The following is a 13,456-nucleotide window of genomic DNA, read 5'->3' on the forward strand; positions in this document are numbered from 1 at the left end:
ATATGAAACAGCATGTCAGCAGGCTAAGATGTCTTGAGAAAAATTGCCTATAGATTTCTTATTTTAAAGACATTTTTTCCCCAAGACTAACTCTTCTCTTCCATGTTTTCAACATAGTTCAAACATACAGCAAAGTTGAAAGAATGTTACAGTGAACATCTGTATATCCATCACCTCGATTTTAGCATGAACATATTACTATACTTGCTTTATCATCTATCCATCTGTTTATCCATCCCTTTAGACATCAATCAATCCATCTTATTTCTGATGCATTTCAAAGTGGATTGAAGACATCAGTACACTTTTCCCTAAATACTTCATTATGCATATCATTAGCTAGAGTTCAATGTTTGTTTACATTTTAGTCTTTTGATGCAAAGTTGACATGCAACAAAAAAAAAACACAGGTGGGAAAAGAGCCAAGATAGGGGATAAGGTAAACACTATGCCTACTGCCTCCCAGGATCACACCAAAATTACAAATAAATTGTAGACTAATCAACCTCAAGAATCATCTTAAGACTAGCTGAAAAGAACCCCTATAACTATGGACATAAAGACGAGGCCACATTGAGACTGGTAGGAGGGGCAGAGACATGAAATGGGCTGACCTTAAACTCACAGATAGTGGTTGAACACCAGGAGGGAAACCTTGGTGGCAATGATCCTCCCAAAGAGGGAGGGATCCCAGCCTCACACCAGGCTCCCCAACCCAGGCGTCCTGTGGTAGGAAGAGGAGTTCCCACAATATCTAGCAATGAAAATCAGAAAGGACTCTGTTTGTCGGTCCCGGTGAAACAGAAGGTGGTTGGAAACCCAGATGCCCTCTTAAAGGGCTCACACACAAACTCACTTGCTTAAAAACACTCACCTGGTCTCTGGTAGAGGGGCAGCAACTTGAGAGGTGCAGGAAACATACAGAGAAAGACTGAGTTGTGCAGCTTTAGAGTGAGGGCTAGAGGGACAGCAGCCATTTTATCTGCCACTCATGTAGCCTACTGGAGGGCACCAACTTTTCTATGTTGAACTGTCTCCAAAAGGGCCAAATCTGAGACTATATTGATCTAGTAAAATCTGCGTGTGCACACAACCTTGGTGATGCCCTGGGTCCCTGCTCCCATAGCTAATACTGCATTGCCTGGGGCACTCTGGTTCCTAGTTGGCTGGCCCCATCCCACAAGCTGTGGAAGCCTTTTACAGCAGCAGATCTGGGGAACTTTTGGGGTTAGGCAGAGAGCCACAATCTATGCCACAACCTTTTTTGGGTAGTTCTTGGGGACCTGTGGGTCTGAGTTGCATGATAGCTAGCTGCAGTGTTCTCTGGGTATTTTTAAAAAATGGTCACAGGCCCGGCACTGGTGCAAAAACAGAAGCTGCACATTAACTTGTAAAAACCACCACCCACACCCCATAGCTCCCTGGAACCTGCCCTGCCCACCTATAGCTGCATTGCCAGGGGCACTCTTGGCACCTGCGAAGCTAGCCATACCCCACCAACTATGGAAACCTTTTACAGCAGTGGATGGCTGGCAGCTGCCCAGGGGACTTGTGGTGGTAGGTAGTGAACCACAACTTGTGCCACAGACTCTCTTGGGCAACTCTCGGTGATCTGTAGGCTTCAGACTAGTGGTGGCTGGCTGTGGTATTCTCAGGGTATTTTGTAAAGTGGTCACAGGGCAGGCACTGGCACAAGAAATGAATCTGCAATAACCTTGTAAAAATCACTGGCTACACATTGTGACACTCTGTGACCGTACCCCACCCAGCTAGTATTGCAATGCTGAAGGTTCTCTCAACACAGGGTCAATCAGCCCAGCAAGCACACCTAAGGAGGCTTTTTCAATGGCTGAGCATTACAGAGAGCTGGCAACTAGCAACGTGCCTAGGGGGCCCTGCACCTTTTGCTAAGCTGCCCCAGACTGAATACTGGTGGCAGACAGCCTTGGTTCACAGCAAGACCACATCTACATGCCTCTAGGTCCAACACAGGTAGCACACCAACCACATATAGCTTTCTAGTTCCTACTGGTAGCTGCAGGCTGGTCACAGACAAGGATGAAATTGCCCTGCACAGGAGCCCTTCCCAAAATATACCAGAAACAACACACCCAGAGGCTGGCCTCAGAGCACTACCTGGTTCACCCCACTAACAGCAATCCCAAAGGGTTGTCTCAACAGGCACAAGAGCCCATGGGGTTGGATCTCCCTCTAAGGGGTCACCCCACACAGAGCAGCTCATAAATTGTTAGCACAGCCAATTCTCACAGTCAGTCAGCTTGGGAATCAATCCCACACACTGATGGGCCAAAAGCAATCAAGGCTCAGCTACAATAGGAGAATACACACAATACACAGAAGGGACACTTCTGGTACAAACACACAAGGGATCAGGGAGAATGTGCCACTGGACCACACCAGATACCTACTACATAAGGCCACCCAGCAAAGACTGAGAGACATAGAAGACCTACTTAATACATAGAAGCAAACACAGAGAGGCAGTCAGAATGAGGAAACAAAGAAACATGCCCCAAATAGAAAAAAAACAGGAGAAACCTTCAGAAATAGAACTAAATGAAATGGAGGCAACCAACCTACCAGAGAGAGTTTAAAACACTGATTATAAGAATACTTAAGGAAGAATTTCAAAAAAGAGATAGCAAGCATAAAGAAAGACATAGAAACCACAAAAAGAACAAGTCAGAAATAAAGAACACAATAACTGAAATGAAGAATACACTAGAAGGAATCACTAGCAGATTAGATGAAGCAGGGGATCTTATCAATGATTTAAAAGACAAGGTAGCAGAAAACATCCAATCAGAATAGCAGAAAGGAAAAAAAGAATAAGAATAATATTATATATATGTAAATATATATATAAATATATATCTATAACTATCTCTATATCTATGTGTATATATCTATATCTATATCTGTATCTATCTATCTATCTATCTATCTATCTATCTATCTATCTATCTATCTATCTATATGAAGATAGCTTAAGGGACCTTTGGGATAACATCAAGTGTCAAGTGTAACAACATTAGAATCATAGGAGTACCACAAGGAGAAGAGAGGGCTCAAGGGATCAAGAACCTATTTGAAGAAATAATGACTGAAAACACCCTGAACCTGGCAAAGGTAATAGACATACAACTCAGGAAATGCAGAGTCCCAAAAAAGATGAACCCCAAAATGCCCACACAAGTTACATCATAATTAAAATGGCAAAGGTTAAGACAAAAAGAGAATCCTAAAAGCAGCATAAGAAAGACAACTAGTTACTTACAAGGGAGCTCCCATAAGATTGTCAGCAGATTTCTCAACAGAAACTTTGCAGGCCAGAAGGAAGTGGCAGAAAATATTCAAAGTGATGAAAAACAAGGACTTACAAACAAGACTACTCTACCCAGCAAGGCTATCATTGAAAATTGAAGGAGCGATAACGAGCTTCTTAGACACGAAAAAGCAAAAGGAGTTCATTACCACCAAGTCACTATTACAAGAAATGTTAAAAGGACTTCTTTAAGAAAAAGTGGGAAAATCAAACAAACAAAGAAAATAAAAATATGAATAATAAAATGACAATAACTATATACCTATCAATAATCACTTTAAATGTAAATGGATTAAATGCTCCAATCAAAAGACACAGAGTAGTTGAATGGATAAGAAAACAAGACTCATGCATATGCTGTCTACAAGAGACCCATTTCAGAGTGAAAAGCACACACAGACAAAGTAAACGGGATGGAAAAAGATACTTCAGACAAACAGAAATGAGAAAAAAGCTGAGATAACAATACTCACATTGGATAAAATAAGCAATACTCAGATTTCAAAACAAAACTAAAATAAGAGACAAAGAAGGATAGATATTACATAATAATAAAGGGATCAATCCAATAAGAGGACATCACACTAGTAAACATTATGCATCCAACATAGGAGCACCTAAATAACTGACCAACATAAAACAAATGCTGACCAACATAAAGGTAGAGATCAACAGTAACACAATTACAGTAGAGGATTTTAACACCCCACTGACACCAATGGACAGATCTTCCAGACAGAAAATCAACACGGAAACAGAGGCCTTAAATGACACACTAGGCCAGATGGACTTAATTGATATTTTTAGAGCATTTCACCCCAATGCAGCAGAATATACATTCTTTTCAAGTACACACGGAACATTTTCCAAGACAGACCACATGTTAGGCCACAAAACAACTCTCAATAAATTTAAAAAGATTGAAATCATATCAAGCCTCTTTTGTGACCATAACTAGAAATCAATTACAAGAAGAAAACTGAAAAACACACAAACATAAAAAAGCTAAACAACATACTCCCAAAAAGGGAATGGGTCAACAATGAGGTCAAAGAAGAAATTAAAAGATACCTTGAGATAAACAGAAATGAAAACACAATGACCCAAAATCTGTGGGACACAACGAATGTAGTCATGAGAGGGAAATTCAGAGCAATGCAGGCCAACCTCAAGAAACAAGAAAAATCTCAAATCAACAGTCTAACTTTACACCCAAGGGAACTGGAAAAATAACAGTAAAAAAAGCCCAAAGTGAATACAAGGAAGAAAATAAAGATCAAAGTGGAAATAAACAAAATAGAAGCAAAAAAAGAAAATACAAAAGATCTATGAAGCCGAGAGCTAATTTATTGAAAAGATAAACAAAACTGACAAACCTTTAACCAGGCTTATCAATAAAAAGAAGACCCAAATAGATTAAATCAGAAATGAAACAGAAGTGACAACCGACATCACAGAAATACAAATAATTTTAAGAAAATACTATGAGCAACTATACACCAACAAATTGAACAATCTGGAAGAAATGGATAACTTCCTAGAATTATATAATCACCGAAGGCTGAATCAAGAAGAAACAGAAAATCTGAACAGACCAATTACTACCAACAAAATTGAAGCAGTAATCAACAACCTCCCAACAAAGAAAACTCCTGGGCCAGATGGCTTCACAGGCAAATTTTACCAAACATTCAAAAAAAATTAACACCTATTCTCGTCAAACTTCCTAAAAATCCAAGAGCAGGGAAGGCTCCCAAGCTCATTTTATGAGGCCACCATTACACTGATTCCAAAACCAGACAAAGATGTTACAAAAAAAGCAAACTATAGGCCAGTATCCCTCATGACCATAGATGCAAAAATCCTCAACAAATTAGCAAACCAAATTCATCAATACATTAAAAATATCATACACCACGATCAAGAGGGATTCATTCCTGATATGCTAGGTTTGTTCAATATCTGGAAATCAATTAACGTGATATACCACATAAACAAAATGAAAAATAAAAATCATTTGGTCATATCAATAGACAGAAAAAAAGCATTTGACCAAATCCAGCATCCATTTATGATACAAACTCTCAGCAAAATGGGAGTAGAAGGAACATATCTCAACATAATAAATTTCATATATGATAAACCCCTGGCTAATATCATACTCAATGGGGAAGAGCTCAAAGCATTTTCCTGTAGGTCAGGAACACGACAAGGATGCCCACTTTCACCACTTTTATTAAACATAGTACTGGAAGTCCTAGCCTCAACAATAAGACAAGAAATAAAAGGCATCCAAATGGGAAAGGAAGAAGTAAAAGTGTCATTATTTGCAGATAGACATGATACTATATAGAGAGAACCCCAAAGAGTCCACAAAAAAACTATTAGAACTGATAAATGAATTTAGTAAAAGTAGCAGAATACAAAATTGATATTCAGAGATTGTTCGCATTTTTGTACCAATAACAAACTATGAGAAAGAGGAATTAGGAAAGCAATCCCATTTACAATTACATCAAAAATAAAACACCTAGGAATAAATTTAACCAAGGAGGTAAAAAACCTGTACTCAGAAAATCATTAGATATTGAATAAATAATTGAAGAAGATACAAATAAATGGAAGCAGACTGTGCTCATGGATAGGAAGAATTAATATAGTTAAAATGTCCATACTACCCAAAGAAATCTGTAGATTCAGTGCAATCCCTATAAAGTACCAATGGCATTTTTCACAGAACTAGAACAAATAATCCTAAAATTTATATGGAACCATAAAAGACACCAAATACCCACAGCAATCCTGAGAAAGAAGCACAAAGCTGAAGGTATCATGCTATGTGATATCAAATTATACTTTAAGGCCATAGTAATCAAAACAGCATGGTATTGGCATAAAAACACACACATAGGTCAATGGAACAGGATAGAGAGTCCAGAAATAAATCTATGGCTTTATGGCCATTTAATCTGCGACAAAGGAAGCAAGAATTGACATCAGGGTAAAGATAGTCTATTCAATAAATGGTGCTGGGAAAACTGGACAGATATATGTCCTACCCCACCCCCACCCCCCCCAAAAAAAATGAGACTGGATCACCTTATGCCATATACAATAAACTCAAAATGGATTAAAGACTCAAATGTAAGACCTGAAACCATAAAACTCTTAGAAGAAAATATAGGTAGTAAACTCTCAAACATCATCCTTAGTAATGCTTTTACTGATATATCTCCTTGGGCAAGGGAAACAAAAGCAAACAAATGGAACTACATCAAACTGAAAAGTTTTTTCACAGAAAGGGAAACGATCAGCAAAACAAAAAGACATCCTACTGAATAGGAGAAAATATTTTCTAATAATATATTTGATAAGGGGTTAATATCCAAAATTTACAAAAAATACAACTTATACAACTCAACACCAAAAAACCCAAAACAACCCAATTTAAAAATGGGCAGAGGGCCTAAATAGACATTTCTCCAAAGAGGATATACAGATGGCTAATAGACATATGAAAAGATACTCAACGTCACTAATCATCAGAGAAATGAAAATTAAAACCACGATGAGATACCCCCTCACTCTTCTCAGAATGGCTGTCATCAATAAATCAACAAACAACAAGCTTTGTTGAGGATGTGAGGAAAAGGAAATACTCATACATTGTTGGTGGGATTGCAAATTGGTGCAGCCACTATGGAAAACATTATGGGAGTTTCTCCAAGAATGAAAAATAGAACTACCTTATGATCTAGCAATTCCACTCCTGGGTATTTATCCAAAGAAATCTAAAACACTAATTTGACAAAATATATGCACCCCTATATTTACTGCAGTGCTATGCCAATAGCCAATATATGGAAACAACTGAAATGCCCATCAATAGACGACTGGATAAAGAAATTGGGGTACATTTTTACAATGGAGTATTACTCTGCCATAAACAAGAATGAAATCTTATCATCAGCAACAACACGGGTGGACCTAGAGGATATTACGCTAAGTGAAATAAGTCAGATTGAGAAAGACAAATACCATGTGATCTCACTTATATATGGAATCTAAAGAACAGAATAAACAAACAAAAGAGAAATAGACACATAGATACGGAGAACAAACTGATGGCTGCTAGATGGGAAGGGGGTTGGGGGGATAGGTGAGAAAGTTGAAGGGATTAGGAAGTACAAATTGGTAGTCACAAAATATTCACAGAGATCTGAAATACAGTATGGGGAATATAGTCAATAATGTAAAAATTTTGTGTGGTGTCAGATGCGTACTAGACTTATCGGGGGGATCACTTCATAAATTATATAAATACCTAACCACTGCGCTATATACCTGAAACATATATATATATAAAATTAAGTCATAATAGACATTCAATATTATTTTCTATTAGTTTTTCTATTATATATATATATATATATATATATAGTCATAGGATGTAAAGTACAGCATAGGGATATGGTCAATGATATTGTAATAGCTATGTACTTTGTCACATGGGTAGTAGACTTGTTGGAGTTATCACTTTGTGAGATGTGTAAATGTATAATCATTATGTTGTTTTTTTTACACTTGAAACTAATAATATAAAAATGTATTCAAAAGTGAAAAACCAACCAAATAACCAACCAAACAAACAAACCAAAAAGCACAGCTCAACTCTGCATTCTGAATGTTCAAAAAGGCTTGTGTCTTTCCACGACTCCTATCAGGATATCAAATATTACCATCACTTCAGGAAGTTCCCTAATGCCCCCTCCCAGTCAATATTTCCCTCAGCGCTCCAGAAACAACCACTGTTCTTAATTTTGTTCCCACTATAGATTAGTTTGCTCTAGAATGTCATGACAATGGAATCACACAGTATATATACTCTAGTGTAAGGTTTCTTTCAATTAGTATATTGTTGGGCATATCAGTAGTTTGCTCTTTTTTATTGCAAAGGGATATTCTGTTATATCATTTATTAATTCTCTTATTTGTGGAGTCTAGGGCTGTTTCCAATTTCTGACTATTATGAATAATGTTCCTATGAACATTCCTATACAGGTCTTGAGATCTTGTGTCTCATCTACAGGCATTCTCAGTCTCTCCCCACAAAACTGATAGTCTTTTGTGTTTTTGTGGAGGAGTGTGTAATTTATGAAGTCCAAGCAGGGCCTAAAATTTAAACCAAATAAGTTTAAATTTTAGGCCCTGCTTGGACTTCATAAATTCAGTGGAATGCTCTTTTTTTGTTCCCATTGAACATTAAAGCACAGTTGGAAAGAATAAAAAAAGAGAAGTAATGACCTTAGGCATATTCTTGAAGTGTGAATGCACAGTTTTCTTCAAATAACTTATATGTGAAATATCAGTTTGCAATTCTAGGAAGAAGAAAAAAAATAAAAGAGTTGCTGTATAATCTGTACTTCTTCCATAAAAATGGACTGTGACTTAAAATAGCCTATGATTATTAATGCTCTAAATCTCTCTGAAAAAGATTTCAGTGTTTGTTCTTGCTCTCAAAAAAAAAAAAATTTTTTTTTCAGTCTATCATAGATCTCACATAAGTGACACAATTTCAAACTCTATCAAGATTACACCATTACTAATGCCCAGGGCTAAAATGAACTGTGGAATTCTTGGATGTTTCTCTAAATAACCAAATACATGGAAACAAAATTTTCTGGTAGAAAGACCATTTCAAATGACTGCCTGATTACTTGAAGCTTTGAATTCCATAAGACTACACAAAGATGACAATTATATTATTGAATCAATTCTTCATAGGAATGGGAAACAAGTAATTATGTTTGATTCTAAGTTGCAGTATGAAGTTGGGTTGGAATGAGCATAAAGTTTCCTTTGAACATATATAGTTATATGTCAAAATTTATTATAATGCTATCTAAAATTTTCTTTTCTGGAAACCCATTACTACATGGGCACACAATTGAAAAATATTCATATATGTGGTGGAATGATTCTTAAATACACAATGATTTTAAAAAATATAATATATATATAATATTGAATAATATATGTGTGTATATATATATATATATATATATATATATATATATATACACACAGAGAGAGAATATATACTTATTTCATAAATTTTTAAAAAGAAATTTAGTTATTCTTCGATTTCATCTCTATCAATTGATCTACAATATTTCATTTCTAAGACTTCTATGTTTTTCAGGAAGGAAAGTGTACATTGTAAGGTATTATCACTAAGAAATGGAGACAAAGTTGTTTTATTAGGCTAATATCAAGAAAAGTAAGTGCAAGTATAATGTATAGTATCTTTACAACAAAAATTAATAATAATCTTTCTGAAGTGATTATCATACCAGCTTTTGAAATGACAGACAGCAGCATTTGAAATGAAATAGCACATCCTTTCAAAATTTTCTTTTTACTATTTTTCTTATGGATGACAAAAGAAAAGAGGCACTGGGCACTGTTTCCTTAGCTATCTAGGTCAGGAGAGCCATCTGGCACTCATTTTAATCACCATGAGAACCTTGGAGGAACCAATAAACCCTGTACTAATATTCCAATCTATTCACTAATGGTGATAATCAGAACATCTGGTTAGGGTTTCCCTTTACAAGGGTCTCCCCCAAGGACTGTATAGGGTATCAAAGCTCCCACTGAGTTGCGTTGACTATCAACAACAGCTTCCCCCACCGTACCTCTGCCTAACTCCAGCCAGGCACACCACCTTGTCCAAGTCAAACCACATTCTGACTCTAATCTGAGCTACATAGGAAGCATGTCATTCACTGATTCTAAGAGGCAACCTCAAGCTCTACTATTGTTGCTGTAATGTGGTGCCTGTTCTCAAACTTTTTGCCTAAACTCTGACTTCTTTTAGTCCAGACTCTGTCTTGGGTTACAGTGTACATTTTGATAGCTGATCCTTGACTCTCAACCTCCTCAATGTTTCTTCTTTCTGTTCCCTGACCTTCCAGACTTGAATCCTTGTTTCCCTAGAGCACCTTGATTGCTTCTTCTTCTCTGTACCTCTTGACTTCTCTAGATTGGACCCAATGGCTTTATATTTATCTCCACTTTGGCCAATCCAAATTCTATGTATAATAGAATAACTGGGCCAGAATCCTGAGATATATGGATTCTAATTTGGACTTACCACTAGTATTGAGATCTTCTGAGATGTCTATGCATTTACACCATGGAGAAGCCATATCTGCACATTTGCTTCCAGTTCTAGCATCTTAGACTTTTGTACATATCTTTGTGATGATAATTTTCATCCACAATCTGTTAATAACTAGGTGCCAATATGTTCCAAATTTCCCAGTTATGATGACCATTCCCAAATAAATGAGAATATCTAGTCAATAGACAATTGCAGTAGTTCTCAATATGGCTGCACATAGGAAATATCTGGGGAGCTTTTACAGAATCCATTGCCTGGGGTCCATTCAACCCAATTAAATCCAAGCAATGGGAATAGAGCACATGTATTTTATAAACGCTCCCACATGTGATTCTAATGTACAGCTAAGATTGTGAACTACTATAATAATCAATATGAGTTAGTTTATTGGACACAGATTTTAAAAACGGTCATTTCAAGGAGTGAATCAGACAAAATATTTCCTGGAACAACATGGGATATTAATAAATAAATACGTGAATTCAAGCAGTAAGTTGTACTGTCAACACAGACAAATCTTACCTTTTAGAAAACGTAAACAATGATTTTTGCCCCAAACTTTGACATATATATATACACACACACACACACACACATATACATACATATTAGTTGACATAAAAGACAATAACTCATCAACCCTTTAAATATGACAGAAATGTTTCTCTTTTGAAACCTATTCCATTTCCCTTAATAATATGGTTACACATATTTTTCTGCATCAGAAAGTCAGCAGAGTTTTGCTTGTGGTGCTAACATCACAAACTTGCAGTTAGTGTTGACCAGGAAAATCATCTGGGTTTACTTGATTGATTATGCATTGATCTCATTACTTTTCTACACTCTTGCTGTTAACAATGAAATTTCACACATATTCACACAAATATAAAATAATAAGAGCAAAGGACAAAGCCCATGAGCAAGACAAAATGGATAACAGAAGTAATCACTGTGTATTACTACTGTAAAAATCAATAAAGCAAATGTGTTATTCTTTTTAAGTGTCATATTACAATAATGTTTTTCTGAAGACTGTTGTCTGCATCCAATTTAAAAAGGCATCTGCTTGTGTTTGCTTAAAACAAAAGGGTGGTTGACTTAATGAATTATTTACAGGCATGCAATATGGCAAGAGTGTCATTATGAACTCTCTTCTAAGAGCTCCTCTGGCTACTCCTGGCAGGGTGTCAATTTGCTTGTTTTTATGGTAGGTGCACGAAATTGTGAAGCTCTTCAAAGAAATGAGATTCTGCCATTGGACTTACTAATGTACTGAGACTCATAAAGAAAGCCCTGGTGACAAGAATGGCGGCAACATTTACTTGGCATTAACAATGTGTAATGTAAAGTTCAAGTAAAGAAAAAACCTTTAGAATTATATAAATGTGAAAACAGCCTTTAAAAAAGGCCCAAGGCCTAAAAGAAATCAGGACAGACCTATAAGAGTAGCTAAATTAAAAAAAAAATACTCTGTGACCTCTTTCTTCTCCCTGATGTGTATACTACCTACCTCTCAGTATCTGCTCAGCAGGTGAGTACTGGAAGTGTTTAAGTATCTGCACCACCACAGTGATGAAGTAGAAATTAAATGAATTTTGGAATTTATAAGAACCCCCACCCCCACACAAAAAAAGGCATAAGAGGAAAAATTATGGACACAAAGTAGTTTGACAAGTTAAAATCTATTTTCCTTCGCAATGTCTTACCAATCCCAAATAGCTAAAACTTTTCTTCTATTAAGCCAGTACGTCTAGACAGACAGACAGCCCATTAAGGCAGGTGGCTGTTAGTCAGAAGTAGGTCAAAAGCCAGGGGAGGCCAAAAATAACATCACTTCATAGAGGAGACTGGAACCTACCTTCAGGCAAGAACCATGTGTAACCTGGCACAATGCTTTGACCATAATCACTGATCAGTGATATTGACTGATGGAGTGATTTGTTGGAACTGAAATTTCAATCCATAAAAATGGCCTTATAGGAAGATTTTGTAAACTGAAACCAGTTACTATTGGTAAGTTTTTCCACATGAGCCCACAATGCCAGTCCCAGAATATGACAAAGGGGCTATGATGAGAACAAGTAGGAGTTAGATGTCTGTATTGATTTTTCCAAAACTCTTTGGTGATCATGTGCCACAAGCTGTGCCCTGCGCTAGGCCTGGAGCCCACAGCAGTGAACCAGCTGCCATCCTCCCTGCCTTCGTGGACATTATGTCTAGTAGGGAATTTTTGTTTGAAAATTTGGTGGGTTTTATATGCTAGAGATTTTGGTGGAGAACTCACATTTTTATCTTAAAATGCTTATTATACTCTGAGGGTCATAATTGTTTAGCACTATCTTTTCATATTTGGATCAAGGACACCAAAAGGTAAAAGCAGATTTTCTTATTAAGCTCTCAAATGCTAATAAAAATGTGTCAAAAAGTGTGATTAAGTATAATTTATATTGAATGGTTGAGGTACACACCCTCTCGTGATGGCATGAAGGGGCTTTATTGTGAAAATAGTAGCTGCAAGCAAGAGGCTTCTGGTGACGCACTTCCAGCATTCAAATTTAAATCGTAGCTGGACCATCTTCCAGTTTGAAGAACAGAGAAGAATTAGGATCATCACCCCCTCCCCACCGGGAATAATGCCTTCTCTGACTAACAGCTTTGAGACACTGTTCAAGGAAGTAAGAAATTAATAATCATCGAACCAGCAGGTAAGACTGGTCAATTTACTCTGCCTCTAGTCACAGATCAAGTATATTTGCACTTTTTTTAGTCCTAGATACCAATTTGAAGTTGGGATTAGCAAGGCTCATGGTCTCTTTATCTTTTAATGGGTCCTGTAGCCATGCTACTTTTGGGCACAGAAAGTGGCAAAGAGAGGACTACGAGCATGGACTATGATTCCCAGGAATCCTGGAAAAAGAAATGAC

This window comes from Rhinolophus sinicus, chromosome 3 (genome assembly GCF_057876585.1).
Source record: "Rhinolophus sinicus isolate RSI-liver-muscle chromosome 3, RSI-T2T, whole genome shotgun sequence".
NCBI lineage: Eukaryota > Metazoa > Chordata > Mammalia > Chiroptera > Rhinolophidae > Rhinolophus > Rhinolophus sinicus.